At 42.6% G+C, this 27,232-nt stretch overlaps 1 protein-coding gene across 1 annotated transcript in view; it reads right to left on the reverse strand.

Annotated features, from left to right (window-relative positions):
* The window catches only part of ADRA1B (adrenoceptor alpha 1B), a 74,641-nt gene that overhangs the window by 1,212 nt on the left and 46,197 nt on the right, over positions 1–27,232 (reverse strand). The window lies entirely within an intron of this gene.

Consider the following 27,232-nt stretch of genomic DNA (forward strand, 5'->3'; position numbering starts at 1 on the left):
GCCTTTGCCCAGGCCAGTTCCTCTACTTGGAATACTGCCCTTTACATCTCAAAATAAATGACTCCTACATTCTTTTTTCAGGCCAATCTGCATCACTTAACCTTTGCCCATAAAATCTTTTCTGATCTAGCTAAAACAGCATTCAAACTCCCGTATCTCTAGATTTCCTAGGGCAGTGCTTACCACTTTCTACTCAAATGATAATAATAATCACCCACAATTGTACAGCTCTTGGGTCTGAGGCACTGTATTGGCGCTTTACCTGTATTATTTTATCCTTCACAAAATGCCATGAAGTATTTCCATGGCAAATATGAGATGTATTAAAGACCTAAAGGTGAAAGGTAAACCTTTATAAGGTAAAAGAAGACAAGATAAAGGATGATCTTATTGATGGAGAGGTGAAGAAAAACAGCTCAACACTTCAAAAAGATAAACTATGGGGCAAGAATGGGAGATTATTTACAATGTCTAAGACAGTCAAGGAATTGATATTTAGAATATATAAGGACTCCTGAAAGTCAACAAGAAAAAGACAGCATTCCTAGTAGATAGTGGGCAAAGAAAAGGAACAGGCAATTTACAAAATAGGAAACCCGAGGTCTAATGAGCATATGCCAAGATGCTCAAAATATTAGGCAGTCAAATAAAGTGAAAACCACAGAGTGATAGAACATCTGTTAGGTTGGCAAAAATTAGAAAACTCAATAGTGCCAAGTACAGACAAGGGTGTGGAGACATGGGAAGTCTCCTGCTGGTGGGGGCAGAGGCTGTGAAGACTTTCTGATCCCATTAGGAATACAGATACCTCCTGACCCAGCGATTCTGCTCCAGGGCAGAGCTCTCAAAGAATTTTCACACAGGTCCATCGGGGGCCATGTACGACTACGCTCAGGGTGGTGTTTATGGTGACAGAGACTTGGAAAACACCTGGGTGCCCCTCACTGGGAATTATGGAAAGGTAGAGTGGAGTACATGCATAGCACAGCAATTACCCAGTACTCAGAAGTCCTGGATGACATGTCCAAAAAGCAATATGGAAAGATCTTAAATACATTGTTCTTTGTGAAAAAAGTAGGAAACAATGAGATTTATAACATAATATCTTTTGTTATAAGATACAGCCAACCACACACATTTTCAAAAACATTTTCAAGTTAAAAAATATTATACATATCAAATACAAAATGGGTGCCTAAGGGTGAGGCAGAGGGAAAGGGGAATAAGGGATGGGAATAAAAGGAAATAAATCAATAAAGTAAGAGAGAGGCCTGGCTTAGATCAATGACAATGAGGTGCTATGAATTGGGAAACATGATTAACTCATCCCTGTGAATTTGAGGTCCCAAAGCATTTAATGGCAATATTAAGTTAAAAACAATTCCATTTTAAATGCAAGGCAGTTGAGACTTGGAGAGGTTAAATGACTTGCCCCAGGCCATGCAGCATGTTTGTAATATAGCTGGGATTTAAACTCAATTCTGTTTGAATATGAAACGTGATTTTTTGTTTTTCTGTTTTTAATACTATTAATCATACCCTCTGTGGAAAAATGAGAAACTATTAAAAAGCAAAAAGGAAAGAAAAAATATTTTAAAAGCACACATACCCATAATGCAGAGACATCACATTTTGGTACATAAACTTTCAGATTTGTTTCCTGTTGTATATACGTATGTAAATGCTTTAAAAAATGCAAATATACTTTACAGAACATTTCATAACTTCAAACCATGTCCCTAAGCCAGCCACTCCACCTGCAGTACAGTGACTTTTGTATTCCTGTCTTATCTCCTCTGTTACACTGTGAGCTTCCTGAGGGCCTGGTCTTTGGGATCACCTTTGAATCCATTTGTTGAAGGAAGAGCATCTGAATGGGAGAAATCTTAGCAAATCACGAAGTCCAGCCTCCTCGCTTGGCAGATGGAGACACCGAGACCCAGAAAGTGGCTGAAGATCCCACAGTTGTGGCATAGATGCCACAAGAATCCCTATTTTGGATTGCACTTGAGTTTCCCCCCTGTAGCACTTGCCCTTCTTGATTGTTTGAGCTTCGGCTTGTTGTTACAGGGAGCCTCCAACTTCTCTGCTTGGCAATGCAGGGGTGGTGGCTGGGGGGAGATGGCCAGAGTTCCTGGTGCGGGGTTAAACCAGAGAGGGGTTAACTTGGAAAGAAGGTTATCCATAATCCGGGTAAGTGCTAACCATACATATAAGTATGCTGACTCTTCTCAACTGTGGGTTAGCTCTAGGTGGGGGCCAATGAGGGCGCCACCTCGTGGTCTGACTTGTGACAAGGCTTGCACCATTAGGTTTTTGTCCCACTGTCCCAGATTCTCCTTTGGAATAAGACACTGGACAGAAGGCCCCAGTGGAAATGCAAATATGACATGTGAACACCTAGTACCCATGATGGGGTGAGTTGTTTCTGCCCAGGGGGTGGTCTTGTTTCTGTCACTGAGTCTAAAGGGCATAGTTAAACTGGTCTTGACAAAAATGGGAAACTGGAGAATAAATTTGGGGAAGTGGAGAGAGGGAGGTAACACTTGGAAACCTTGTGAATTACCCTGGACGGTAAATGCTGGTGAGCGTGTGCACAGGTAGGCACACCACCCATGAGGACATGTTAAGGCCTGGGATAGAGGCTGGGGAGGCACAGACAGCTGTGGCAAAGGTGGGCAGAATCCAGAGCAGGAAAGCATACTTGCTGAAGACAAACTTGTAACTCTGCTTGCCAATCCTGTTGAAGCTGTTAGTAAAATGGTCAATAAATGGCTTAAAGGGTGTGTATTCTGAGGGACCAGCTTTTAAAGGATACACAAATAACAGTAGTGCTAATAGCTAAAATCAGAACCGTCAATCACATTGTGTGTGCTCTTGTACACTTCTTAAACTAAATCCTTTACACCATTTGCCCATTTAATGATCACAGTAATCCCTAGATGAAGGGACTATAGTTGGTCCTATTTTTTTTTTAAAATATTGACATATGTCGTGAATTTTAAATTTTATTTATTTATTTATTTATGGCTGTGTTGGGTCTTCGTTTCTGTGCGAGCGCTTTCTCTAGTTGCGGCAAGCGGGGGCCACTCTTGGTCGCGGTGCGCGGGCGTCTCACTATCGCGGCCTCTCTTGTTGCGGAGCACAGGCTCCAGACGCGCAGGCTCAGTAATTGTGGCTCACAGGCCCAGTTGCTCCGCGGCATGTGGGACCTTCCCAGACCAGGGCTCGAACCCGTGTCCCCTGCATTGGCAGGCAGATTCTCAACCACTGTGCCACCAGGGAAGCCCCCGGTTGGTCCTATTTTATGGATCAGGACACCAGCATATAAGAGTGTAGCTTTTTACATTTTTATACATTCATTCATTCATTTGTTTATTCATTCATTCCACAAATACGGAGCTCTGCTAAGTGCCAGGCATGAGGCCAACCTGTGGGGATACAGACAAACAGGGGTGTGGGCTCTGCCCTGTGAGAGTCCACAGGCTTGTGGGAAGGCTGATGCATTCACAGTTCATTGCCACAGAACACACATGGCTTTATGATAGGGGCATAAATATCATTCTGTACCCCTGTGCCACATGGCATTTCTTTCTAGGTTCTTCTTCACCTCCATCACAACGGAAGCACCTTGTCAGGGATAAAGACAGTCTGGATCTTTGTCTTTATTTTCTTACCAAGCACTCTCCAAGGACCATGGGGCTGAGATGTGCTCAGCCAAAGGGAAGGGGGTGATGCTGACTTTTCTCATGGCATTTACTTACAGCCACAGTTTGAGTTTGGGCTCCCTGAGTTACTTGTTCCTCTGAGAAGAAGGTCATTCTTTGCCTTCAGCCGCTTTAGGCAATGTGGCCTGGTGACTTGAGCTCAGAGATTGGGATCACAGAGGCCTGGTTTTGCATCCTTTTGGTGTATTGGCTGTTTGACTTTTGAAAAGTTAATTGGCTCTCTCAGGCTAAATTTTCTTGTCCATAAATTGGGGATAACATCTGCTTCATAGGGTTATTCTGAATACGTGAAAATATCCATGTAAACATATGTGACACAGGGTCTGGCACCTTGAAAATTCATAAATGGTGGCCATTTTCCAAATATACTTTATATCCTGGCCCATGCATTGCCCTCTTCCAGGAACCCTGCTCTGATTAACCCTACCTGACTCAGACTGAATTCTTCATTCTGTACCCCACAGAACATATACTATCAGATCTTATTCTGTTATTTTATTGTTTGTCTGTTAATTAAGCCATCCCAGGGCTGCCTGAGTCCTTGTTTACCACCCAGACTGTAAATTCCTTCTGGGCAGAAACCATATCTTTATTTCTTTTCTTTTCCTTTCCAGATTTGTATATTTTTATTACAAAAGTGACACAATGGAGAATGAATAGGGGGAGGACAGAGAATTTTTAGGGGAGTGAAACTACTCGGTATGATGCTATATTGGTGGATATATGTCATTATACCTTTGTCAAAACCCATAAAATGTACAATACCAAGAGTGATCCCTAATGTAAACTGTGGACTTTGGGTGATTATATGTCAATATGGGTTCATCACAGTACCTTCCTGTCAATTTGAATGTGAACCTAAAACTGCTCTAAAAAATAAAGTCTATTGGGCTTCCCTGGTGGCGCAGTGGTTGAGAGTCCGCCTGCCGATTCAGGCGACACGGGTTCGTGCCCCAGTTTGGGAAGATCCCACATGCCGCAGAGCGGCTAGGTCCGTGAGTCATGGCTGCTGGGCCTGCGCGTCCAGAGCCTGTGCTCTGCAACGGGAGAGGCCACAACAGTGAGAGGCTCGCGTACTGCAAAAAAAAAAAAAAAAAAAAGTCTATTAAAAAAACAACCTCACTGACCCTTAAAAAACTAAAAATAGAGTTACCTTATGATCCAACAATCCCACTCCTGGGCATATATCCAGAAAAGATGAAAACTATAATTCAAAAAGATACATGCACTCCAATGTTCATAGCGGCACTATTTATAATAGCCAAGACATGGAAGCAACTAAGTGTCCATCAACAGATGAATGGATAAAGAAAATGTGGTGTGTACACACACACACACACACACACACACACACACACTGGAATATTACTCAGCCATAAAACAATGAATGCCATTTGCAGCAACATGGATGGACCTAGAGATTATCACACTAAGTCAGAAAGAGAAAGACGAATACCATGTGGTATCACTTATATGTGGAATCTAAAATGTGGCACAAATGAACTTATTTCCAAAACAAAAACAGACTCACAGACATAGAAAACAAACTTATGGTTACCAAAGGGGAAGTGGGGGAGGGATAAATTGGGAGTAGGGGATTAACGGATGCATACCACCATATATAAAATGGATAAACAATAAGGATTTACTATATAGCACAGGGAAGTATATTCAATGTCTTGTAATAAACTATAATGGAATAGAATTGAAAAAAAGAAAAAAAATATATATCCGAATCACTTTGTTGTACATCTGAAACTAACGTAATATTGTAAATCAACTACACTTCAACTCAAAAACCCCTCACTTACAAAAGTGACACCTGCTAAATTAAAATATTACACATTACAAAAAAATCTATATAATATAGAGTGAAAATTCTTTCTTCATTCAAGTAGACAGGACCAGAGTTAACAGTTTTGTTTTTATCCTTTCAGACAGATTTTTTTTAATGGGGTCATACACATACCTTTCCCCAAATTTCTTTCTTCACTTAGAATACATAAAAGATATTTCCCCATGTCAGAGCATTACATCCTGTCCTCTGGATATATAGTAGTTCACTAAACTCTTTCCTGATGATAGTCAAGTAGGTGATTTCCAATTTTTGGCTATTACAAACTGCAGTAATGACAAGCCTCATGCATTTCGCTTTTTGCACGTTTCAGTGTTTCTGCAGGCTAACCTCCTTCACGAGCAATCACTGGGTCAATTCCACATTTAGGTCCCGACAGCTAGCCAAATTGCCTTCTGAACTGGTCATACCAATTTGCCCTCCTCCTCCCATCGACTGTGTATGAATGTGGTATTTTCCCTACACCTCCACAACTCTGGGTGTGGTCAGTTCTTAATCCTCATGTGTTTGGAAGACGAATAATGACCTCACCTACCCTCTTGTTCCATTTGCATTCTACTTTGCTCCGTCCTCCTGCAGACCCCAGCATGACTCTTGCACCCTGAGCAAGCCCTCAGTGACTTCTGACCAACGACTGCCCTTTTCTCGTTAGATTCCGATTCCTGGGACAGAATCCTGGTTCTCTCACCAGACACATGGGCAAGTTTCATACTATACCTAAGCTTCAATTTCCTCATCAGTAAAATGGAGCTAATAAGAATACCGCCTTCCCTGGGTTGCTGTGAGGATTAAACATGGTAAAACATGTAAAGTTCTTACTAGCTTGTTGGGTACCAGGTTCCTGCCACCTAAATCAACTCTGCATTAATGCTTATTAACCAAATAATTATTTCCGTAAACCACTCATTGGGCTGGAAATCTAATTACAGGAAACCTGTTTGATAACTTGATGTATCGTTTTGGGTAAGTTGCTTTCCCTTTCTGGGCCTCAGTTTCCCTCCTTTAAAAAAATGTATCTTTGTATTTTACTGAACTACAGTTGACGGACAATATTATGTTAGTTTCAGGTGCACTACATAATAATTTGACATGGTTTACCTCCTTTAGTTGAGTGGTTTGATCTGAGTCCTGTCCAGCCTTAACATTCAGAGTCTCCATGAGGCCAGAGCTAGAAGCCCTGCCCATCTCCAGACCCACCACAGAGGGGCAGTGCGGGACAGGGACTGGACTGCCAGCTGCCTTGGATTCCACACATATGTTGGACCCTTCCCTCCTCCCTCACCTGCCAGCAGCACAGCAGCCACGTGGATGAGTGGCCCTGTTTGCTACGCCAGCCTGCCCTGGGGGGAGCCAAGAAGCCCTCGTTAAGTAGGGAAGGTGCTGAGGCCCTTGGGGCGTGAAGGCGATTGGTGACAGGGATCTTTTTCTCTGGGCACCCAAACAGACCTTTGGGGGCCAATGAAGCTGCCAGGAGAGGAAGCAAATATCAATGGGAAATGTGGGTTCCTGGAAGCCTGCTCTCTCTGCTGGAAGCCAGGGCTATGCCTGCTCTTTGCCAGGGCCACTAGCTCTCAGTGCATGTCCCTGAGCCTGTCTCTACTTCTCTTGCTCATGAAATGGTCCCACGCTCTTTGCCCTGTGTCTTAGCATCATGGCTTGGCAGGACTCCGAAACCCTCTTCCTTAACAGAAGGTCAGTCAGGGTGAGTAACTTGCTCAAGGTCACTCTGCTGGTGAATGGCAGAACGACGGCCAGAACCTGTTCAAATGTCCTTCAATTGATCCAACAGAGATTTATCGAGACAATGGAGTCCAGTGGTGAAGGACCTGTTCAGACATCACAGGCAGGTACAGCTGGGTTCAAGTGCTGACCCTGACTTCCCAGATGAGTGAACTTGGGGAAACTACTTGAGCTCTGTTTCCCAGAAAGTGGGGATGGTGACAATTCTTTTCTGCATGGATGAGAGTTGAGCTTAGGCTTGGTAGGTGCCTGGCATGTTGAAAGCACTCAAAGCTGTACTCAAAGTACAGTTTGACTGCTTCAAACACAACTACTGTTACTATTGCCAACACTGCTATGACTGCCAGTACTACGGCCAAGAAGATGAGGAAGGTGGCGAACAGGATTAGATCTCCCGTGCAGACCAGGCCTCGGGACTCTCACCCTGCTTCTTTCCAATACAGGCCCAGGAATGGGACTCCAGGTAGTTCTGGAACTTGATGAAATTGTACGTGATGTTCATGCATTTTTCTGGGGGAGAATCCATAGCTGTCATCATGGGCTTGGGTCAGCAACCCTGAAAGGGTTAAGCCTCAAGTCTAGGCTAGACCCATCTCAAGTCTAGGGCTTCCTAAGCATCAGTCATTCTACCACCCGGACCACCCGTTACTTAATGCTCTTCTTTAAATCAACTCACTTTTGGTATCTAAGCTAAATTTTTTTTAAAAAAGGAAGCTTTCTATCATCATTTAAAAACCTGCATCATTTGCTATAAACAGAATGCAATGGTAGAGAAAAATAAGATGAAAACTAAACAATATTAGTACCTCTGGATGCCTCCATACAGTAGTGGGTCTGAGCCTGCTCCCTTTTTCAGAAAGGGAGATTAGCTGGGGTTGAGGGGGTGTTGAAGACTTGCTGGCCCTAAACTGAGAGGAATTCATTCCTCTTTGAGGACCCGAAGGATTGAAAGAGAAGTGAACAGGGAATATTTTCTCACTGGAGAACCCAGCCCCTGGCACACAGTAGTGCTAAATAAATATTTGTTCACCGACCGACTGATTGAATACGTGACTCAGAGTTTTTTGTGCCATCTCTAGCTGTCACTTCAAGCTATCTTGCACATCACTCAGATCTGTAGTCATTTTGAGTAGCATTATGGGTGCAGCCCTGGGAAACCACTTGCGGGAGGCCACATGGCTCCACTCGGTTGCCTCTTGCTAGCCTCTTACTGAGGTTTTTTAAACAGGTCAAATGAGACAACACCTCTGAAAGGGTTTGGAGGTGCTGAAAGCTGCACACCTGGATGGGGCGAGCAGGAGGCAGAACTTGAGAGTGGAGGGACGAGGCAGCAAGCAGATGGTGCAGTGAGCCCACTCACATCACTTGGGCTTTGCATGCCTGAGGGCGACTTAGAGGCATGGTGAAGTGCAAGGATCAAAAGCTAAGGCAGGGACTTCCCTGGTGGCACAGTGGTGAAGAATCTGCCTGCCAATGCAGGGGACACGGGATTGAGCCCTGGTCCCGGAAGATCCCACGTGCCGCGGAGCAACTGAGCCCGTGCGCCACAAGTACTGAGCCTGAGCCCTAGAGCCCACGAGCCACAAGGAAGGCTTCAACGAGAAGCCACTGCAATGAGAAGCCCGCGCACCGCAAGGAAGAGTATCCCCCGCTCACCGCAACTAGAGAAAGCCCGCACACAGCAATGAAGACCCAACGCAGCCAAAAACAAATAAATAAAATAAATATATTTTTGCAAAAAAGCTAAAGCGGAGCAGGACCAGCACAAGGAGAAGGACTTCTTGGCTGGATCATGGTCCCAATGGGTCACCTTAAGGTGCTATTTAACAAATCTGAACAGTGAACCTCCCTCCACTCTTCAAAACCCCAGGGTTTGTTTGTGGAGTAGTAGCTACTATTTAACAAGCTCTTATCCTGTGTCAGCCACTGGCCAAATGCCTAAACATCTTTACGCCCATTACTCCTTCAACCTGTCTGTTCCCAAGGCAGCCCAGCATGACTGCGCCTGGCACGGCTCTAGGGGGCGGGATTTCGCACTGCAGTCTATAGCGTTCCTGGTGACAGGGTCCAACCTGCCGCGCCCACTGGAGGCCACAACCATTACACTTGGGGGAATGCAAGGCAAGTTGCTCCAGATCACAGACCTAGTGGGGGATAGAGTTTGAATATGAATCCAGGAAGCCCTAACAGAAGCTGTCAGTCACTTCCAATACAGTTCATGGGGAAACAAAATATACGTTGGTGTGTATAAAGGACAGGAAAAATATACGTGAAAGGAGACATCAACCACGTATATCTTTGGGTGGTGAAATTATGCATGAATTTTCCCTCTCTGGGCTTTTTGGTGTTTTCCAACATTTTCTCCATAGACACGAATTACTTTTGTAATTGGGAAAAATCCAATGAATATTATTTAAAAAAATGAAAAATGAATCAAAAGATACTGTGTTTATGGGGTCCTAGTTATATGTCAGCCAACTATCTTATGTTCTATTTCATTTAATCCCCCTGACAGTTCTATGAGCAAAGTGGGATTATCCCTACTTTACAGATGAAGAAATGGAGCTGCAGCTAGAAGGCAGCACTTGTGCAAGGTCCTCCACAGGTAAGAGAGAGAGAGAGGTTGGAAATGAGATTTTTTGTTGTTAAGCCCAGCAGCCTCCTCTGTTAGTTCCTAATGTGCCTGTCGGTTCCCTGATGTGCCTTATCCTCTTACTATAGGGCCCTTTAATATTCCTTCATTAAATACTGGTTGAAGGAATGACCAGTGGGTGGGCTTGGAGACTGCAGCAAGGCATAGAGGGATGTAAAGCATCATTTATCTGGTCCCCCCAGGGCTGGGTGGTTTGTAACATCCCTCTGAGCTCTGACATTCTGGGTCTGTAGGATTATAAATTTGATTTGACTTATTTCACAGTCAGCATCACACAAGCAGACATCTCAAGGGAGCCAGTGGGTGGTGAAACCGTTTCGATCAGCTTGTAAATAGAGGGGAGCTCCCTTTCAATGTGGCTGTTATTAGGAGCACTTGGCTACACCTTTAGCCAAGCCAAGTCTCCCCAGTGGAAACAGTCTGGTCCAAAAAAAATTCAAAAATTGAAAACACTAGTTGCTAATTCTTTCAGCACTGGCTTTGTGAAGGAAGTTTCCTTGGATTTGGAAATTCCCTTCGAGGTTTTTCCATTTTCATTTGCTGCTTAACCCTGGAGTGAGATCACAAAATTGTCCAACAAATACAATATCCTTGGGGCCAAAGAGACACATGTTAAGATTTACAGCAAATACTGAAAACAATAATAATCACCAGAGCTACCATTTATAATGAACTAGGAACCAGTTATTAGGTACTATGTTTATAAACATTCTCTCATACAACCCTTCCAGAAGCCTTGCTATTAATATATCTCATTTTACGGATGAGGAAACTGAGGTTTAAGACATTCATGAAGTCACACGTCTAGTAAGTGGTAGAGTTAGGATTAAAGTCTAACTCTGAAGTCTACTCACTGGTTCTTACTCATTGTTTAATAATAAGAAAAAGAAGCTACTATTCATTTCCTTAAGCACCAGGCAATTTCTCCCTCAACTGGGAACAATCTTTCTCTTCACCAAATTGTCATAGTATTTTATCTGAGGCTAAAATACGGCATTTATTACTTTCTATATTGAATTAGAGTTGCTTAGGGCTATGCCACATCTCCTCAGATTAGACTGTGAGCTTCTAGAAAAAAGAGTTCATGTCTGATTCTTCTCTTTCTGCTCAGGGCCTAGCACAGTGCCTGACACAGGACAGGCACTCAGCCAACATGTGTTACAAGAATAATATTAGTAATAAAAATGACAAAACCAAAAATACGTTAGCCTCTGGCTACTCAAAGTGAGGTTCATGGGTAAACAGCATCAAAATCACCGGAGTGCTTGTTAGAAATGCAGAATCTCAGTGATCCAGTGAATCAGAAGCTGCTTTTTAACAAGATCCTGAGGTGAGAAGCATTGCCTTAGTCCACACTATAATTTTATTGTAAAAATTGTTTTCCTGGGTGTCTTGGGCTTCATGATGGGCAAAGGCTGGGTTCAGAACCACCTCACCAGGGGATTGACTTCCTTGTCCCAAACCCTCCAGCGGCTCCTGTAGGTTATAGGATAAAGTTCAAACTGCTTCGGCTGGAATTGAAGACCTGCTCAACTTGGCTGCAACGGACTGATGCTTCACAACACGAGTTGACCCTTCCGGCTTCTTTCCCTGTATCTACTCTGTCCACTGGTCTGAGATGCCCATTCCTTTCCCTCCTCCTCTCCATCCCTTCCAGGCCTGGCTCAGATTCCTCCTTGTCATAACCACAGCCCATGATGCACAGCTTCCTGTGAACTGTGAAAGCAGAAGGAAGGAGTAAGCAGGCTGTGAGGACCTGCTCAGATCCAGGTAACCCGACAGACCTTAGCTAATTTCACTCCCACAATAAGGCATGAGGGAGAACTGGGTTCTGTAATTCTCAATTTTCAATTTACAGATGAGGAAATAAAGTCTTCAAGTGTATGGAACTCACCCGATGTTGCACAGCTGTTAAATGGTAGAGCTGGTATTCAAACCCAAATCTGCCTGGTCTCAAAGCTGGGCAGTTTTCACAACAGATGATACTGCCTCTCAACTCTTAGAATAGTTCTGGTTGGGGGAAGGCTAGAATTATTTACTTCTTACGTATAATGGTCTTTCTATATATTTTATATGGTCATTAAAACACAGAAGCCAAGAATTTTGTGGCACTCTACCTCGATGGTTCTTAACCTGAAAATGCTGGTTATGCAAATAATTTAGCATCATATAATTTCAGGGGCTCACAGACTCACTGAATCCCATCCATGGGTACCCAGGAGGTGCACAGTCACCAGATTGAGTCTTCTGCTATTCTCTCCACAGAATTCTATCACAACAGCTGTTGAACTTATTTATTTAAGAGTCTGTCTCCCTTGTTTACAAGCTCCTCAAGGCCAGGGTCAATCTTACTTTTCCTGTTTCTCTAGCACCAAACACAGAGCTTGGGTTACAGTGAATGTGTAAAACTATTTGTTGAGCACATAACCTCCTCTTCAGGTGCCTAGCCCAGCATCTGGTTCATAGTAGGTGCTAGGTAAATGGTTGCGGAGTGATTCTCTTGCTTATGATGTGCTTCCTTCCTCTTCTTTATTTAAATGGTAACCACAGGCCAATGCCCAGTCAGTTTTCATCTTCTTCCTGAAATCTTCCCTGACTGCTCCAGGCTTCCCCATCAAAACAAAGGCCATACCACGTGGATTCATATGAAGAGATGTGCCACTTGTCTCTTTAGGCAGCATCAAAGCTCTTTGAAGACGGAGTCTGTGTTCTATACTTCTAGCACAGGACTGGGCATGGGGTCCGTGCCATCAGTTGCCTGCTGGTTACTTGATGGACCCATTCCAATTTCAAAGAGGGAAGCGACCTCTTGGCTTAGGCCCAGAGCTGGGAGCAGATGGGATGGAGGAGTTTCTGCAGCACTTAAGGGTCTATCTTTGATGCCAGACTGAGTGTGTTCCATGCTTTGACCTCAATAGCAATTTCCCCATAGAACCCTTTTAAAACTGAGTGTTGGGGGGAACATATGTGAAGGAAGCGATACAACTTTATGAAGGGGCATAAAAAGAAGACATGTATAAATGGAGAGACACAGCTTGCTTTAGTATAGAAAGTCTCCAAGAAAACTTCAGTGCTCCCCAAATTCATCTGGAAATTCAAGATAATCTCATTAAAATACCACCAGGTTTTTTTCGGGGGGGTGGTAGAGAGGGGAACCTAAATGATCCCAAACTAAATATATGGAAGAATATAGATTATAGAAGAATAACCAGGAAAAAATAGCCAGGTCAATTAAAATAAATAAAGAGGAATGGTGGGAGTGGTGTGGGAAGATGGGGAAATTTACCCATACAGAGAGTAAAACCTATCATAAAATCATATCATACCATAAAAGTAATTAAAAAATATCAGGGCAGGAGGTACAAGAAAATGCAGACAGGTCAATGAAATTATACAGTTTATAAACAGAACCAAATATCCATGAGAATTTTATATGCCATTTCAATGCCTGTGGGGAAAAAGCAGATTATTCTCTAAGTGATGTTAGGACAACAGTCTCTAGCTATTTAGAAACAAATAAAGCCGGATCTCTACTTTCTTACATTAAAATAAACCCAGATGGATCTAAGATTTTAAATATTAAAAGATTATTAAGATATAAGAAGACGGAAGTTAATATTTTTTATGATTTTGAAATAGGAAGGATCTTTTTAAGCATGACAGAAGTTCAGGATCCATAAAGAAAAGTATTGCTGCATTTGCCTAGACATTTCTATAAGGTCATAAACTTTGAAAACAAACATCAGAATTGAGAGAAACATTTGTAAATTAAAGGACAGTAAAAGGAATATTTCTAATACACAAAACTCTCCTTCAAATCAAGAAGACAAAGCAACTCAGTAGAAAACAAAGCAAATCGTATGGATGAGGAAATAACAAGAATAAGTACAATGGACAGCCAGTGAATTAATGAAAACCTCATGAAATCATTTACAAAGCAAATAATGCGAATTAAAAAGCAGCAAAATATTTCAGTTCTATTAGTCTGGCAAAAGTATGAGAAAACAGACATTTGCATGCATTCTGTGTGGGGCTACAGATTTTGGGTGGAAAACTGGTGTTATCTGATACAATTTAAATGAGCATAACTTTAGCTTTTGATGTAAGTACTCAACATCCAGGAATTTATCCTACAGAAGTACTCTTAAAAGGGAGCAAAGATAAAAGTACAGGAAACTGCAGTAATGTTCCCCCCAAATGGGAAATAACCTAAATTCCAGCCACAGGGGATTATGAAATAAACCACATAGCATTCATGCATTGAAAAACCATACACCTATTAAAATGGTAAGCTAGGTCTACATGGAATGAGGCCCATGCCAGAGTTAAGCAGAAAAAATCAAATTTCAGGAGAGAATGTCTAACATCTGATTTTTATAAAAAACATTTTTTGTGTGTGTGCGCATGTGTGTGTGTTCATAGAAAAAAATCTGGGTGAATGTGAAAAAAACTGTTCATAATGGTTATCTCTGGAGGATGGCTTTATGGGAAGATTTTCACTTTTTATTTAAAATTCTTTTTGCAATGAACAATCATTGCTTTTGTAATTAGAGGGAAACAGGGAGAGAGGCAGGGGGGAAAATGAGAGAGAGAGAGAAAGAGATAGAGAGAGTGGTTGAGAATATAGGGGGAAAGACCCAGCCTAGGGCTAGAAGCTGGCGGACCTTTATTCAGGGTCATCACAGTTCTGGGCCTCGTTTCCTCATGTATGAAACGAGGGGGTTGCATTAGCTACCAGGGCTTCCTGCTTCTTGGATTGTCAGCTGTGTTCACTCCATTGCAGAGGTGGAACAGATATGAGGGGAAAAGTTACAGATACACCTGTGGCCAGAGTGTCTTTGAGCCTATAACAATGCAATACTGGATGCTGCCCTCAGAGGGAGCAGATGAGCCTGCTGCTTGGCTGAGAAGCTCGGTACCTTGGGATGAAAGGCTCCATAGAGAACAGGGACAATTACTGGCTTTGGGGAATCAGGTGGTAAAACGCTGAGACTGGACCACTTAAGCCATTAGGCACCGTGCAACGCCTTTCATCCCTTCTCTCAGCAGCTGTCCACTGACTCCCCTGCCTTCCTCTTTCTGACTCATCCCTCTGATCTGCCCTTTGGCTGGTGGTAAATCAAACTTTTTCCTACAACCACTGGCTTGCCAGGTTCAGGTTGGGACCCCTGCACAGCTCTGCATCTCCTCTCCACTTGTCAGGCCTGGTCTGGGATGCACTCCTCCTCTGGGGGCCACACCTGGGCGTCATGCCTGCCTTGTCACCTTGCAGCCCTTAGAGTGAATGATGCCAGCCTGCTGTCTCTAGGGCGTCTTGTCTTCTCACCAGAGCCCTCGCCTGCCTTTCTTTATCCTGAGGGCCAGGCACATCACTGGTGTCATGAATATTGTATGATGAAATGATTAATCTTTGCTACTGCATACGTTCCGCTGTCCAGATTTTAGCAAAGCAGGGCCTTCTCCTGCTTCTCAGTCCAGGTCCACAGACATGCCATAAAATGACCCTGAAATTGCTGCCCTTTCTCCTAGCTCGAAGGCTCCTCATTGCTAGGAAATTTGCAGATGCAAGTGCCCAAGAGACAATTTACTGCTCAACTCAGAGATGGTCTGTAGGACAGAGAGCTGGCTGGGCTTGCTGCAGCCATGGGAGAATGTTTTCTGAGAGTTTCCCTGAAGGGACAAGATGTAATTCAGTATTTACTGCCTATGCTGTTTATATATGTGTAGCCCAGACATCAGCTGGGGGCCTTTCCACCCCTTGAAAGCTAGGCGAGACGATCGTGAATGTCCCCTTTCCATAACCCTGGGATGCCCAAAGCCCTCCCTCAAAGTCTCTGGATTCCTGGAGTGGGGCAGGGGGAATAACTTCAATCCCACCACTCTGCTTCTTGGGCTCTATTTCCCTTGATGCCTGCTCTGCTTACACCACCTGGAAGCAGTGATTCCACAAGAGGAAAATTACCCGCGCCAAGCGTTTAAGGTACTACTCAGTGCCGGGCTCCCTGGCCCCCTCCTTGTCCTCTCTCACCTCAGCTCCTCTCCTCGCAGATTGCTCCAAGAGTTCCAAATTCTTATTGCTTCTTAGGCAATAATTTCTGTTCTCTCTTCTGGTAGCTTTGGCATCAGCCTTGTTGAGGGCAGTGAGGAAGAGGGGCATGGAGGTTGTGACGGGGGGAAATGGGTTTCACTCTCTATCTTCAGCTCTATTTAAGGTGTTCCCTAAAGACAGTTCCTTTCCTCAAATAACCAGATTTTCAGAAAATACAATTTCTACACCTCTTTCATGTAAATATACATGAAATATATTTTCAGTTTGATGCAGGTTTTTAGATTATTGCTTGCAGTGGGAGGTCCCCAAGCTTTGTCCCACTTTACAGAGAGTCTTTATCGAACATCCCTTAGGTACCTGGAACTGGTTGAGAATTTAATCCAGGAGATTAACATTGACTGGGGAAGCAAGGAGATTTCAACAATTATTTTATTTAGTACCTATAAGCTGGTGAGGTGAATACAATTATTATGCCCATTTTATGGAAGAAAAAAACTGTGGCTTAGTGCAATTAAAGAAATTGCTCAAGATTACACAGTGGTGGAGATAGGATTCAATTCCAGGTCTGACCCTGGAGCAACTGATCTTTTTGCACCTCAGTGCTGATTCCCACAGACTGGGGACTTGTTATATCCCTGGAACGTGCTGTGTGAAGGCACCTAGAAGAAAACCAGGAGGTGCTGGTTACATGTTGGGATGGAGAGATAAGTGTGGGTGATAGGTTGGGAAGGAGGAGTTACTTGACTTTGCTACTTTCCAAGAACTTTCCTGCAAAAACGATTTCATCTTTGCACATTTTGAAGAGACAGGAGCTGGAAAGGCAGGGAATTGCATCCCCTTTGTGCATGAGGGTGCAACGGCAGTGGGGCAATGTGTCTCAGAGAGCTGGTGACCTCAGGCTGTTTAGAGCCTGAGAGAGGAGGCCTGACTTCCTGTGCAGTGTCCTGATCACAAGGAAGGTGGAGAAGTCGTGCTGACTCTTGTGATAGTTAGAAATGGACTCAACGTTTATGATGGTGCCCAAGAAAATACAGAAGATGGTGGTGATCTGAATTTAATAACAACAATAAGAATAGCAGTTACCGTCTACTGGGAGCTTACAGGAGGCAAGCACTCTATCAAACTCCTAACATACATTATCTAACTCTGTATTCAAAACATTTCAACGTGGGAGGTAGAGGTACTGTCCCCATTTTACAGATGTTGAAATTGAGGCTTAGAAGTAATTTGCTCAGAGTCACAGAGATATTAAGTAGTAGAGTTTCTGCTCTCCCATCTTCTGCTATTTGGACCTGGTGAGGAAGGCCATCAAAACACCAAAGACTAAAAGGACATGTAAAAAAACTGAGCAGATTCCACAAGGGAGTACAGGGTGCAGGGGGAAACAGAAGAGCCATGTTTGGGTGTGAATATACTAGTTTTCAGATGACTCATGTTCCCAGCCAAATCCAGGAGGAACTGTAATTATTTAGAATTGAAAAGTCATCGTCTGCCATCTCCTGGCCTTGTGAATGTAAGTCCCAGGGACCCAAGAAGGTGGGAGGAGAATGGATGTTTAACTCACAAATCCTTCCATCATCTGTAGATGGGCAATGCCAAGAACATAAGTGAGAGGACAGGGCATAGGACGGAGAAAAATTAATAAATAGAGATCAAAAGATAGAGTTAAGCCAGATAATAAAAGGGCAGAACAGCCCCCTTTCCCATCACCACCCCTCCTCACATTTCTGACAAGGATATGGTGGTCTTGTGCAAAATGAGACCCCAAGGTGGCCATGGACAGGCAGCAAGGACAGGGCAGCTCAGGTTCCAGCCTGAGGAGCTGCCTGCATCCTGTGTGTGTGTCTCGTGGTCTGGTAGCCCTAGCCTGTCTATCCAGATGGAGCTGAATTCTCCACTGGGTCATCCAAAAGGTGACCAGTGAATTAGCAATTCACTCCAGAGTGCTAACTCCTCTGTCCACCTCCTTCCTCGCAGGCTGGGACCAGATGTTCCACCCCCAATTCTGAAAATGTCACTGAGCCTCAATGGATCATTATTAAACACGGCCCCCAAAGCACATGCTCAGGCCAAGGAAAGTTCCCAGAAAAATCATCCTGGCAAAGCAGCATCACAGCAGATGGATGGGCAAGGTCCTGGCCCTCATGCTCCCCTCCCCTCTTGTCTTCATCCGATGCTTCTGATAGGAGAGGGGTGGGTAGGGTTGGCGGAGGTTTGACTGATCTGGGATGAGGCTTTCCAGACCATAACAGAGCAAGATGCGAGGGGAGATGGTGAAAGACACTAGCGTGTGAACAAGAGCATTTGGCAGAAGGAGCCTTGTTCTTTGGAGGCTGCTGAAGCGTACCAATGGGGTCAGGCCCAGTGATGGGCTGTCCATCTGCTCGGAGGTCTTACTGGTTTGGTGGAGGACAGCATGACCTCAGGAGAGAGTTTTGACCGGGGCACCTCCACTCCACAGGGCAAATGGACCATTTTAGTGCCTGCGCATTTTATTCCAGCCTCTTCTGATCTGGTTCCTTACACTGCAGGATTGTTAAAAAGAACAGTCTGGTGAAACCAGCATTTGACTGGGTTCATTAGCCCTGTTTTTAGTTTCAGTTTCAGTATTGTTGATATATCGATCCTCTAGCAAGCATAGGAGTTCTTAATGGTGTCTGTGAACTCCTGAAAAATATGGGGTTATCTGATGTGCACATGTGCATTTTCTGTGTAGCTGCTTCATAGCTTGCATCAGATTCTCAAAGGGGCCCATGTACCAAAAAAAGGATAAGAACAATTGGTTTAAAGAAGATCAATGTTTCAGTTGGGAATTGGGTTGCACGCATGCTCTAAAGAACATGAATAAGCTATCAGAAGTCTGAGCTTCATTTCTCTAATGACAATACAAATTAATAGTGTCCTGTGCTGGCGATGATGCAAGTGAGTGGGCATTCATATCCTGACGGTGGGAATATTGATTGGGACATGCTTTCTGGAGGGCAATTGGACGATATGACTCAGAGACCTTACAATTTTATGTATTTAGTTATCCTGAAATTACAATTCTAAGAATTTGTCTTAGTGATTAAGGGTGCTGCCTCTGGAGTCATTATCTATGTCACTGTGGGCAAATTACTCAACCTCTCTACTCCTCAGTTTCCTCACCTGTAAAATAGAGGTAATATTACTTATTCATAGGACTCCTAGAAGGGTTAAATTAGATAATATGAATGAGGTACCACCTCATACCGGTCAGAGTGGCCATCATTAAAAAGTCTACAAATAATCTAGAAACAATAAATGCTGGAGAGGGTTTGGAGAAAAGGGAACACTCTTGCACTGCTGGTGGGAATGTGAATTGGTACAGCCACTATGGAGAACAGTATGGAGGTTCCTTAAAAAACTACAAATAGAACTACCATATGACCCAGCAATTCCACTACTGGGCACATACCCTGAGAAAACCATAATTCAAAAAGAGTCATGTACCAAAATGTTCATTGCAGCTCTATTTACAATAGCCCGGAGATGGAAACAATCTAAGTGTCCATCATTGGATGAATGGATAAAGAAGATGTGGCACATATATATAATGGAACATTACTCAGCCATAAAAAGAAACGAAATTGAGCTATTTGTAATGAGATGGATAGACCTAGAGTCTGTCATACAGACTGAAGTAAGTCAGAAAGAGACAGACAAATACCGTATGCTAACACATGTATATGGAATTTAAGAAAACAAAATGTCATGAAGAACCTAGGGGTAAGACAGGAATAAAGACACAGACCTACTAGAGAACGGACTTGAGGATATGGGCAGTGGGAAGGGTAAGCTGTGACAAAGCGAGAGAGAGGCATGGACATATATGCACTACCAAACGTAAGGTAGATAGCTAGTGGGAAGCAGCCGCATAGCACAGGGAGATCAGCTCGGTGCTTTGTGACTGCCTGGAGGGGTGGGATAGGGAGGGTGGGAGGGAGGGAGACGCAAGAGGGAAGAGATATGGGAACATATGTATATGTATAACTGATTCACTTTGTTATGAAGCAGAAACTAACACACCATTGTAAAGCAATTATACTCCAATAAAGATGTAAAAAAAAAAAAAAGTCTACAAATAACAAATGCTGGAGAGGGTGTGGAGAAAAGGGAACCCTCCTACACTGTTGGTGGGAATGTAAGTTGGTCCAGCCACTATGAAAAACAGTATGGAGGTTCCTCAGAAAACCAGAAGAAAAATTTCCATAGGCATATACCCACTCCTGGGTATATACCTGGACAAAACTCTAATTCAAAAAGATACATGCACCCCTATGTTCATAACACCACTATTCACAATAGCCAAAACATGGAAACAACCGAAATGTCCATCAACCTATAAATGGATAAAGAAGATGTGGCATATATATACACAATGGAATACTACTCAGCCATAAAAAAGAATGAAATAATGCCATTTGCAGCAACATGGATGCAACTAGAGATTATCACACTAAGTGAAGTAAGTCAGAAAGAGAAAGACAAATATCATATGATATCACTTACATATGGAATCTAAAACAGGGCACAAATGAGCCTATCTACAAAACAGAAACAGACTCACAGACATAGAGATCAGACTTGTGGTTGCCAAGGGGGAGGGGAAGGGGGAGAGGGATGGACTGGGAGTTTGGGGTTGGTAGATGCAAACTATTACGTATAGAATGGATAAACAACAAGCTCCTACTGTATAGCACAGGGAACTATATCCAGTCTCCTGGGATAAACCATAATGGAAAAGATTATAAAAAAAAGAATGTGTGTGTGTGTATATATATATATATATATATATATATATATATATATATATATATATATATATATATATATATAACTGAGTCGCTTTGCTGTACAGCAGAGAGTGGTGCAACACTGTAAATCCACTATACTTCAATTAAAAAATAAATAAATAAAAAAGATAATACATGTAAAACAGTACAGTGCCTGAATAATAAATACACAATAAATGTTAGTTATTATGATTTAGATACAAGGATTTTGTTGCCACATTATTTATCATAACTAAAATTTTGAAACAATCCCAAATATCCAACATAACTGATTGGTTTAATGATCCATATATCTCAACCATTAAAGATTAAATTACTGAACATGATTTGAAAAGTGTTCATAATATATCAAAAAACAAAGAGTAGGTTACAAAATAGTATGTACGATATCATCCCATAGGAAAATGGCTGAATAAATATGCATCAAACATTTCAGTAGGTATGTGTGAAGGATGGCTTTTTTACTACCTTCTTTTTGTTTTTCTGTATCTTCTAAACTTTTCTATAACGAGCATATATAACTTCTTGCAATAAGACAAAACAAACCCAGTAAAAGTTACTTGAATAAAAAAAAAGGATGACTGGAGATTGGTTCAAGATGGCGGAGTAGAAGGACGTGCTCTCACTCCCTCTTGCGAGAACACTGGAATCACAACTAACTGCTGCACAATCATCACCAGGAAGACACTGGAACTCACCAAAACAGATATCCCACATCCAAAGATAAAGAAGAAGCCACAGTGAGATGGTAGGAGGGGCTCAATCACAATAAAATCAAATCCCGTAACTGCTGGGTGGGTGACTCACAAACTGGAGAACACTTATACCACAGAAGTCCACCCACTGGAGTGAAGGTTCTGAGCCCCACGTCAGGATTCTGAACCTGGGGGTCCGGCAACGGGAGGAGGAATTCCTAGAGAATCAGACTTTGAAGGCTAGCAGGATTTGATTGCAGGACTTCGACAGGACTGGGGGAAACAGAGACTCCACTCTTGGAGGGCACACACAAAGTAGTGTGCGCAGCGGGACCCAAGGGTAGGAGCAGTGACCCAACAGAGACTGAACCAGACTTATCTGATAGTGTTGGGGGGTATCCTGAGAGGTGGGGGGTGGCCCTGTCTCACCATGAGGACAAGGACACTGGCAGCAGAAGTTCTGGGAAGTACTCCTTGGCATGAGCCCTCCCAGAGTCCACGTTAGCCCCACCAAAGAGCCCACCAAAGAGCCCGGGTAGGCTCCAGTGTTGGGTCGCCTCAGGCCAAACAACCAACAGGGATGGGACCCAGCCTCATCCATCAGCAGGCAAGCGGATTAAAGTTTTACTGAGCTCTGCCCACCAGAGCAACAGCCAGCTCTACCCACCACCAGTCCCTCCCATCGGGAAACTTCCACAAGCCTCTTAGATAGCCTCATCCACCAGAGGGCAGAGAGCAGAAGCAAGAAGAACTACAATCCTGCAGCCTGTGGAACAAAAACCACATTCATAGAAAGATATACAAGATGAAAAGGCAGAAGGCTATGTACCAGATGAAGGAACAAGATAAAACCCTAGAAAAACAACTAAATGATGTGGAGATAGGCAACCTTCCAGAAAAAGAATTCAGAATAATGATAGTGAAGATGATCCAGGACCTCAGAAAAAGAATGGAGGCAAAGATCGAGAAGATGCAAGATATGTTTAACAAAGACCTAAAAGAATTAAAGAACAAACAGAGATGAACAATACAATAATTGAAATGAAAAATACACTAGAAGGAATCAATAGCAGAATACCTGAGGCAGAAGAGCGGATAAGTGACCTGGAAGACAGAATGGTGGAATTCACTGCTGTGGAACAGAATAAAGAAAAAAGAATGAAAAGAAATGAAGACAGCCTAAGACACCACTGGGACAACATTAAATGCAGTAACATTCGCATTATAGGGGTCCCAGAAGGAGAAGAGAGAGAGAAAGGACCAGAGAAAATATTTGAAGAGATTATGGTCCCAGAAGAGAAGACAGAGAGAAAGGACCCAAGAAAATATTTGAAGAGATTCAGTAGAAAAATTCCTTAACATGAAAAAGGAAATAGCCGCCCAGGTCCAGGAAGCACAGAGACTCCCATACAGGATAAACCCGAGGAGAAAAATGCTGAGATACATAGTAATCAAATTGGTAAAAATTAAAGACAAAGAAAAATTATTGAAAGCAGCAAGGGAAAAACGACAAATAACGACAAATACAAGGGAACTCCCATAAGGTTAACAGCTGATTTCTCAGCAGAAACTCTAAAAGCCAAAAGGGAGTGGCATGATATACTTCAAGTGATGAAAGGGCAGAACATACAACCAAGATTATTCTACCCGGCAAGGATCTCATTCAGATTCAATGGAGAAATCAAAAGCTTTACAGACAAGCAAAAGTTAAGAGAATTCAGCTCCACCAAACCAGCTCTACAACAAATGCTAAAGGAACTTCTCTAAGTGGGAAACACAAGAGAAGAAAAGAACCTACAAAAAGAAACCCATAACGATTAAGAAAATGGTAATAGGAACATACATATCGATATCACCTTAAAAGTGAATGGATTAAATGCTACAACCAAAAGACACAGGTTTGCTGAATGGATACAAAAACAAGACCCATATACATAATGTCTACAAGAGACCCACTACAGACCTAAGGGACACATACAGACTGAAAGTGAGGGGATGGATAATGATATTCCATGCAAATGGAAATCAGAAGAAATCTGGAGTAGCAATACTCATATCAGATAAAATAGACTTTAAAATAAAGAATGGAGGGGTGGTGGAAAGATGGCGGAGGAGTAAGACGCGGAGATCACCTTCCTCCCCACAAATACACCAGAAATACATCTACATGTGGAACAGCTCCTACAGAACACCTACTGAACGCTGGCAGAAGACCTCAGACCTCCCAAAAGGCAAGAAACTCCCCACGTATCTGGGTAGGGCAAAAGAAAAAATTAATTAAAAACAGAGACAATAGAATAGGGACGGCACCTGCACCAGTGGGAGGGAGCTGCGAAGGAGGAAAGGTCTCCACACGCTAGGAAGCCCCTTCGCGGGCGGAGATTGCGGGCGGCGGAGCGGGGAGCTTCGGAGCCGCGGAGGAGAGCGCAGCAACAGGGGCGCGGAGGGCAGAGCGGAGAGATTCCCGCACAGAGGATCGGTGCCGACCGGCACTCACCAGCCCGATGTAAGATTTTGTCTCTATAACTTTGCTTCCACCATTTGTCCTAAGGTTCTATCCTTCCCTTTTTTTTTTCCTCTAAATAATTATTTTTTTAATTCAATAACTTTATTATACTTTATTTTATTTTACTGTATCTTCTTTCTTTCTGTATTTTTTCCTTCCTTCCCTCATTCCTTCCTTCCTTCCCTCCTCCCTCCCTCCCTCCTTTCTTTCCTTCTTGCCTTCTTCCTTTCTTTTCTTCTTTCTTTCTTTCTTCCTTCCCTCCTTCCTTCCTTCCCTCCTCTCTTTCTTTCTTTCTTTCTTTCTTTCCTATTTCCTCCTACTTATACTAATTCTCTCTACTTTCTCTCCCTTTTATTCTGAGCCGAGTGGATGAAAGGCTCTTGCTGCTCCAGCCAGGAGTCAGGACTCTGCCTCTGAGGTGGGAGAGCCAACTTCAGAACACTCGTCAAGAAGAGACCTCCCAGCCCCACATAATATCAAACGGCGAAAATCTCCCAGAGATCTCCATCTCAACACCAGCACCCAGCTTCGCTCAACGACCAGCAAGCTACAGTGCTGGACAACCTATGCCAACCATATAGCAAAACAGGAACACAACCCCACCCACTAGCAGAGAGGCTGCCTAAAATCATAATAAGTCCACAGACACCCCAAAACACACCACCAGACGTGGACCTGCCCACTAGAGAGACAAGATCTAGCCTCATACACCACAACACAGCCACTAGTCCCCTCCACCAGGAAGCCTACACAACGCACTGAACCAACCTTAGCCACTGGAGACAGACATCAAAAACAACGGGAGCTACGAACTTGCAGCCTGCAAAAAGGTGAACCCAATCACAGTAAGATAAGCAAAATGAGAAGACAGAAAAACACACAGCAGATGAAGGAGCAGGATAAAAACCCACCAGACCTAACAAATGAAGAGGAAATAGGCAGTCTACCTGAAAAAGAGTTCAGAATAATGATAGTAAAGATGATCCAAAATCTTGGAAATAGAATGGACAAAATGCAAGAAGCAGTTAACAAGGACCTAGAAGAAATAAAGATGAAACAGACAATGATGAACAACACAATAAATGAAATGAAAAATACTCTAGATGGGATCAATAGCAGAATAAATGAGGCAGAAGAACGGATAAGTGACCTGGAAGATAAAATAGTGGAAATAACTACTGCAGAGCAGAATAAAGAAAAAAGAATGAAAAGAACTGAGGACAGTCTCAGAGACCTCTGGGACAACATTAAACGCACCAACATTCGAATTATAGGGGTTCCAGAAGAAGAAGAGAAAAAGAAAGGGACTGAGAAAATATTTGAAGAGATTATAGTTGAAAACTTCCCTAATATGGGAAAGGAAATCGTTAATCAAGTCCAGGAAGCACAGAGAGTCCCATACAGGATAAATTCAAGGAGAAATACGCCAAGACACATATTAATCAAACTGTCAAAAACTAAATACAAAGAAAGCATATTAAAAGCAGCAAGGGAAAAACAACAAATAACACACAAGGGAATCCCCATAAGGTTAACAGCTGATCTCTCAGCAGAAACTCTACAAGCCAGAAGGGAGTGGCAGGACATACTGAAAGTGATGAAGGAGAAAAACCTGCAACCAAGATTACTCTACCCAGCAAGGATCTCATTCAGATTTGATGGAGAAATTAAAACCTTTACAGACAAGCAAAAGCTGAGAGAGTTCAGCACCACCAAACCAGCTTTACAACAAATGCTAAAGGAACTTCTCTAGACAAAAACACAAGAGAAGGAAAAGTCCTATAATAACGAACCCAAAACAATTTAGAAAATGGGAATAGGAACATACATATCGATAATTACCTTAAATGTAAATGGACTAAATGCTCCCACCAAAAGACACAGATTGGCTGAATGGATACAAAAACAAGACCCATATATATGCTGTCTACAAGAGACCCACTTCAGACCTAGAGACACATACAGACTGAAAGTAAGGGGATGGAAAAAGATATTCCATGCAAATGGAAACCAAAAGAAAGCTGGAGTAGCAATTCTCATATCAGACAAAATAGACTTTAAAATAAGGACTATCAGAAGAGACAAAGAAGGACACTACATAATGATTAAGGGATCGATCCAAGAAGAAGATATAACAATTGTAAATATTTATGCACCCAACATAGGAGCACCTCAATACATAAGGCAAAAACTAGCAGCCATAAAAGGGGAAATCGACAGTAACACATTCATAGTAGGGGACTTCAACACCCCACTTTCACCAATGGACAGATCATCCAAAATGAAAATAAATAAGGAAACACAAGCTTTAAATGATACATTAAACAGGATGGACTTAATTGATATTTATAGGACACTCCATCCAAAAACAACAGAATACACATTTTTCTCAAGTGCTCATGGAACATTCTCCAGGATAGATCATATCTTGGGTCACAAATCAAGCCTTGGTAAATTTAAGAAAATTGAAATTATATCAAGTATCTTTTCCGACCACAACGCCATGAGATTAGATATCAATTATAGGAAAAGAGCAGTAAAAAATACAAACACATGGAGGCTAAACAATACACTACTTAGTAACGAAGTGATCACTGAAGAAATCAAAGAGGAAATTAAAAAATACCTAGAAACAAATGACAATGGAGATACAACGACCCAAAACCTATGGGATGCAGCAAAAGCAGTTCTAAGAGGGAAGTTTATAGCAATACAAGCCCACCTTAAGAAGCAGGAAACATCTCGAATAAACAACCTAACCTTGCACCTCAAGCAATTAGAGAAAGAAGAACAAAAAAACCCCAGAGTTAGCAGAAGGAAAGAAATCATAAAAATCAGATCAGAAATAAATGAAAAAGAAATGAAGGAAACAATAGCAAAGATCAATAAAACTAAAAGCTGGTTCTTTGAGAAGATTAACAAAATTGATAAACCATTAGCCAGACTCATCAAGAAAATAAGGGAGAAGACTCAAATCAATAGAATCAGAAATGAAAAAGGAGAAGTAACAACTGACACTGCAGAAATACAAAAAATCATGAGGGATTACTACAAGCAACTCTATGCCAATAAAATGGACAATCTGGAAGAAATGGACAAATTCTTAGAAATGCACAAACTGCCAAGACTGAATCAGGAAGAAATAGAAAATATGAACAGACCAATCACAAACACTGAAATTGAAACTGTGAT

The sequence above is a fragment of the Lipotes vexillifer genome, unplaced genomic scaffold (assembly GCF_000442215.2).
Source record: "Lipotes vexillifer unplaced genomic scaffold, Lipotes_vexillifer_v1.1 scaffold95, whole genome shotgun sequence".
NCBI classification, from domain to species: domain Eukaryota; kingdom Metazoa; phylum Chordata; class Mammalia; order Artiodactyla; family Lipotidae; genus Lipotes; species Lipotes vexillifer.